We start from the raw sequence: 6,894 nt of genomic DNA, 5'->3' as shown, positions 1-6,894 counted from the left end.
CTTTATAGGTAACCTCTCATTTTTCCTGTAAGTAATTGGTTCTCCTTTATAGTTAGTTATTGATTCTCCTTTATAGGTAACCTCTCATTTTTCCTAGCTGCTCTCAGGATTCTTTCCTTGTCCTTGATTTTGGAAACTTTGATTTTATGTCTTGGTAATTTTCCTTTGGGATCTCTTCGTGGTTCATTCAGCTTCTTATATGATTATCTTGTTGTCTTTCATGATGTCAGGGAAGTTTTCTTCTAACAATTTTTTGACAATTCTCTCTGCTTTTTATTCTCTCTTCCTGTTTTGGAATTCCAATCACCCATAAGTTGCTCTTCCTCATGGTATTCCACATAACTCTTAGGCTGTCTTCAGATTTTTTCATTATTCTTTTTCCTGATTGTTCTTCTAGCTAGCTATACTAGTATTGAGAGACTTACCTTCACGTCCAATAACTCAGGCTTCTATTGCTTCCAATCTTCTCCTTTGCCCTTCCAATGTGTTGTCCATTTCTGAAATCTGGTATGATCCTTCTGGATTAGTAACCTTCTGGATTTCTAAGTGCAGGTTTTGTATTGTTTCAAAATTTGTTGTTGTTTTTTTTTTAGGTCTGTTTGTTCTTAAAGCATTTTCCTGACTTTTTCTAGTTTTTTTCTGTGTTCTCTTTGCTTTCCTCAATCTCTCTGTCAATCCACTGAAGCTACCTAAATATCATCCTTTTGAATTATTTTTCAGTTTGAATTATTTCTCTGCATCTTGGGCATTTGTTTATAACATTCTCCCTTGTTACTTCATGTACGTTAACCTTGTCTGTTGTCTCCAGAGCATTGTGGGGTTGTTGTGCAAGGATGAGTCAAAAATTATCTGCACTCTGGCTGTAGAATTTATTCAACTTTTAGAAAAGACAAATACATCATTTTTGACATAATCACCTTGCTTTTCAATACACTTTGTCCATCTGTCAATAAGCTTTCATATTCCCTTATTAAAAATGTTTTAGACTGAGCTGCAAGCTATGAATGTACTTACTACTGTCTTTACTTCTTAATCAGAGGTGAATCTTTGTCCTCAAAGAGCTGCTTTCCAGGGACCAAACAGGTGAAAGTCCAAGGGAGCAAGATCAGGATCATAGGAAGGATGCTTCAATATCTCAAAACGAAGTTTTGCAGAGTGTCAACAGTGTGGACTTGCATTGTCAGGCAAGATCACAACACACTTAGATAGCATCCTCGGCACTGAATCTGAAGTTTAGGCTTCAGCTCTTCAGTGAGCAGCTCATTGAATGAGCACTATTGACTGTTGAACCCTTTTTCCTGACCTTGAAAATCCCAGAAAATAGTAAGCGTCAGTTTTCTAGCTGATGGTTGACTTCTGAGCTTTTCTTGGTTGGTGAGTGAGGCTGCTTCCATTGCACACTCTGCTGTGTATTCTCAGGCTGGTAGTGATGACGCCATGTCTAGTCATCAATAATGATTTATTTTAAAGACACTTGGACCTTCTTTAGAGTATCGTTCCTAATTTTGTTTGCAGATGTCCAAACACTTCTGCTTATGCTCTGCTGTAAGTTGTCTCAGTTCCAGCTCACACAAGTCTGTTTGGATTATTACGTGGCCGATCTGCCACATAATCCACTGTCACTCATCTGCTGCACAGAATCACTGCATGTGCACAATCAGTGTTGCCATCAGCCATGGACACGGGTGGGCATTTTAATATAACTGAGTGTGGATCATTTCGGATGCACCCTCCTATGTGTAAATGCAAACAGTGTACTTGTCAGACCTGGAGAGGAGAGCTCTCCGGGGAGCTCACGGAAGGGATGTGATAACAGAGTACCTGGCCCCGGATGGAGTTCTTATTGGCCTCGGTGTTGTCTATGTTCAGGGCACTTGATCCAGAAGTAACTGGTGGGGCCCCTGATGGGGCTGGTTTCAGTGTCTGCTAGGAGCACAGAGAAGCTGGAGGCAGCATGACTGGGTCAGTGCGGCTCCGGTGGCTCTGAGGGTGGTAGGTCTGGAGCCGAACCCAGCCGAATGCAGGCACCAGAGCGGCACAGCCAGTCCTGACCTCAACTGGCACCGCTCCTAGCCACATGGCTCCCTCCAGATTCTGGGAGCAGGGTTTGTGTTGGAAGGAGTAGATGGGGGTAGCTGGCCACACCTCTGGTCACCAGATGATCGTGGGGAAAGAGAAGGCATCTTACCTTTCCCATCACTTATGTGATCTGTTCTGCCAAGCCTCCTTTTGTTGCCAAACTGCTCAGAAGATGATCGAGCCATGCCTGGCCAGCCGCTCACCAGTCTCCCTCTCTTGCTGTTCCAGCTCAACTGCTCCTCCCAGCAAGCACTCTTACCCACTTCACTAACCTCTCCTCAGCAGTTCAGAGAGCCAGAGTTCTCATCTGTGTCTGTTTTATTTGGTCTCTCACAGGTTTGTTGTAGAGGGTCCGTGTGGTGCAGTGGCCTAGTCCACCAGCTGGCCAGAGGTCCCTCACCAGCCTCACATCTAAGGAGCATTCTGACTGTACTTTTTCCAAGACAGATTTTCTTGTTTTTCTGGCAGTCCATAGCACACTCAATATTCTTATAGCTAATGTCATAATTCAAAGACATCAGTTCTTCTTCAGGCTTCCTTATTCATAGCCTAGCTCTCAAATGTCGACGAGAAATTACCATGTTAGTGTGCTTGGGTCAGGAACACACTAATCTTCAAAGTGACATCTTTGCCTTTCAGCATTCCAGAAGAAGTCTTGCAGCGGATGTGCCCGGTGCCATAAGCCATTTGATTTCCTGACTGACTACTGGTTCCATAAACAATGATTGTGGAGCCAAGCAAAATGAAATCCTCGACAACCTCAGTCTTTTCTCCATGCACCACAATGTTGTTTACTGGTCCACTTGTGAGGATTTTTAGGTTGAGACTGTAGTCTTTGATCTTTCTATGTAAGCACTGTAAGTCCTCTTCATTTTCAGCAAACAAGGCTGTGTCATCTGCTTACTGCAGGATGTTAATGAGTCATCAGGATTGGGACACGTGTGGATCCAGAAATGCTGATACTGAATCCGCTTCAGAAATACTAAACGTGCCAAATTTAACAGTGAAACTAAATTAAACTTTTAAACTTAATACCCTTACACTTGAAGTTTCATTATCTTACAGTGGAAGCAGCACCGTAATATGTGGCTGACCTGTAAGGCCGCTGCAAACAAGCATGTTTTTAACCTGTCAGACACATGCACATGGTGGCGTCAACGCAGACATGTGCAGAGTGCAGCCCGCTGTGGTAAAGCACATGCTTGGCTGAGCGGCATGAGATACCTGGTAAGCATTCCTGAAGACGTCCGGGACCCCATCACTGAAGATGATGTCCCACAGGAGGAGGCCGTACAGGGTGCTGAAGGTGGACCCTTCCCCGTGAATACCTGAGACAGAAGTCACACAGCTGTATCAGGTTTCAAACAGTACTGTCTTAACCTAATGCATAGTTCATTTCTAGTACATCATTTAGATTTAGAAGCAAGTGCTGCATTTGTGCCATTCCTAGGTTACTTATATACAGAAATCTCTTTTAAGAGAGCATTTACAATCATATATTCAAATGTTCAAATAAACATTTCAAAGTAGTGATTTCTATACTTTAATGAGAACCTAAGGAGCTCATCAAAAAACAAAAGAATGAATGAAGAAAACACAGCAGCCGTAGCGACTCCCACCCTCATACTGCTATCCATACCTGGGGGCTTCGGACACTGGCCCCCCCACACACACCAACTGTAAGCAGCTCTTCCCCAGGCATTTAGTAGGAGGAGGCCAAGCCCTGGGAGCAGCGTGGAAAGGCGGAGACTGGGCACTGTCCCACTGCCCTGGGGCCTCGGACGGAGTCCATATGTTGTTTCAGTTCCCCTCAGACAGCCAAGCACGGCAACAGCATAGCCCCCCGTGGTTCTAACAGCCCAAGCTTCCATAGAGACCTTCATCCTGAGACCACCGAGACCATACTCCCCTCTCCTCACATCACACAAGGTTCACTAACTGGAAGATCAACTAAGTGCCCAACACCATAGAGAAAGCCAGAGGACCCCAAACCTAAGTGTTTTAAATCCTAACCTCTATGCCTACGGCTACCGTCCCTGTTGGAAATGGGTTCCCAAATCAGTGCTACGTTGATGAGACAGCAGTAGTGTGGAGTTCACATCCTTGAAATGGAAATGAAAGAGAAAGACCATGGAGTTCTCCAAGGGCTCATGAAACAGAAGCTGAAGAGAGAAGGACCGGCCTCCAGAGTGTAGAGAGAGGCAGCCTTCCTTAAGATGGCACTTTGAATTGGGACTTGTAGCCCCTAAACTAGGAGACAAGAAATGTATCCGTTAAAGCCAGCCAGCTGGGGTACTTCTGTTACCACAGCACCAGACAACTACAACAGGCCTCATACTGAGCTGCCTCACATGAAGAAGCCATCTGTCATCTTCATCTTGGCACTTCTGGTTCCCCACCACGGGCCCCGGCAGCACTGATGCTTCCCAAAGCAAGTGTGTGCGCACACAAACATGCACACACACATTCAGGTACAGGGAGCCTCTCCCTGTCTGGCCTGACACACATGCATGGGCAGTGTCTCCGGGTACAGACCCCACTGCAAGCCCAGGCCACCCACCCGACCTAGTGTTCAGTGTCATCCCCTCAGGAGAGTGGGTCAGTTCACGCTCATCCTCGGAACAGATCTCAATTCTGCAGGGCTGCAGAGGAAACAACAGGCCCCGCCCAGCCTTCCCGCTAAAGCCCATTCCTCTTCTATTAGAGACTTTAGTGCTAGGAGACTGCGCTCTTTCCCAACCTGGAGTAAGACTGGGACTTAATTTCCAGCACGCTTTCTGTCCCAGTGTGGACATGAAAGTTAGGAAAGCAACAGGTAAAACCATCCTGTGCTCCTCAGTGGTCCACAGAGCTTGGATCAGAAGTGACATCATTTCTCGTGAAGTGCTTCTGAGCGCATTCAGAAATGCGCTTCCCTATGGTGACCTGAGATTGTCCTCATGTAATTCCCCTCAAGAGCAAGGAAGGACAGCAGCGCTCAGCCTATTCCCATTGCACTGCCTTCCAGAAATGGAAAATTATTCCACACTAGTACAGGGCTGCGAACCACAGCCCGGCAGTTCAAACCCACCTACTGCTCCTCGGAAACACTATACAGGGTCGCGATGGGTCGGAACCAATTCAATGGCACTTACCAACAACAGCAAACCCCATTCTATCACACTTGGCTTTCCTGAGATCTGCAGATACTGCATCTGTCATACAAAGTGACATTCTATAGCCATTCTGTATCAAGCAAGTCTATCAGTGCTACTTTTCCAACAGCATGTGCTTACTTGGTGTCCCTGTGTTATATATAGTTTGGCAAATCTCCCAATATTTCCAATTTTTTCAGAGTGTTATTACATACTCAATGGGTGACAGTATAGTGTAACCCTAATTTTCATATGCACTGGGAAACCAAAAAGTCATGTGACTAGCTTTACTGCAGTGGTCCGGACCTGAGCCAAGGTACGATAAGCACTGGACTGCAAACTGCCAGACCGGTGGTTCTAGCTCACTAGTGGATCCACAGGATAAAGATGAGGCTTTCGACTCCCTCAAAGAAGCACAGTGTTGGAACCCTATTCAGTATCACTATGAGTCAGAATCAACTCGAAGGCAGGCACTGAATGATGTCAACATGTCTACATATTGAGAAGGTCTTTTTCATGTTCATAGCTGACTGGGAACAACTGTCTGGTCATTTCTCTGGTTTGTCCAGCTCACACCCTGACCACCACACGACAGTTGTGTTCATGCTGTTTTGACTTCCCTGGGGACAAGAACTTTCATTCCATTCTTGTATTTCTGTCTTTCTGATACTTGCACTTCTTCCCCCAGGATCATCACTCCTATAAATAATATCCTGTAACAACCATTACAAAGATGGTGGTGGTGGTTATGTGCCGTGGAGTCGGTTCCAACCCATAGCGACCCTGTACAGGGTTTCTGAGGCTGTAAATGTTTATGGGAGCATTTTTTCTCCAGTGGAATAGCTGGTAGTTTCGAACTGCTGACCTTAAGGTTCACAGCCCGATTTGTAACCACTATGCTACCAGAGCTTCTTACAGAGAGTCGTTTTTAAAAATTCTGGTCCAGCAGGAGCCATATTCCTCACTAACGCTGAGGTGAACGAAGGCCTTGCCTTGCACATATCTGGAAACAGCCGTCTTTTCACTCCAGCAACCCAGCCATACGGACACAGGGAGCCATGTGTGGAGATGCCCGCGCCAGTACTGAGCTGGGTGGACCTCGCTGGGATCCGCGGTCAGACATCTCAGGGAAGGGGCATGCACGTCCAGGGAGCTACAGGGTCCATACAGTCATACTGAGAGCACGTACGGGCACGATACTCTCTTCTTTTGTACCAAAGCGGGGCCGGTCTCTTCCATCACGGAAAGGTTAAAGGAGGGTTCAAGGCAGACCCTTTGGTGCTTCATGGGCCGGCTCTGTCACTCGGGTTTGATGCAGGTGGACGGACGAGTGCTTCCTCAACAGGGCTGCTGTCTTGTCACTAAAGCCGCCTTTCTGTGCGGCATTACACCTGGCTAACGGCAACAGAGGGCCATTTCACTTTACCATGGTATCATGGAGCCCTGATGTAGGGCAAGCACTGGACTGCTAACTAGAAGGCTGGCAGTTCAAATCCACCAGCCGCTCCTCAAAAGCAAATACAGGGTCGCTATGAGTCAGAACCAACTCGACGGCACTTCACAACAACAACGTTTCCCCAACAAATCCCTGGAAAAATCTGAATTCAAAGATAATGGAATCACCTGGGCTTTGGATTTATAGTTTCTTCTCTGAGACCAAAATCAAAGAGAGAATAAATAC

This window comes from Chrysochloris asiatica, unplaced genomic scaffold (assembly GCF_000296735.1).
Source record: "Chrysochloris asiatica unplaced genomic scaffold, ChrAsi1.0 scaffold00184, whole genome shotgun sequence".
In the NCBI taxonomy this organism is placed as follows: Eukaryota; Metazoa; Chordata; class Mammalia; order Afrosoricida; family Chrysochloridae; genus Chrysochloris; species Chrysochloris asiatica.
Note: the sequence above shows the minus strand (reverse complement) of the source record.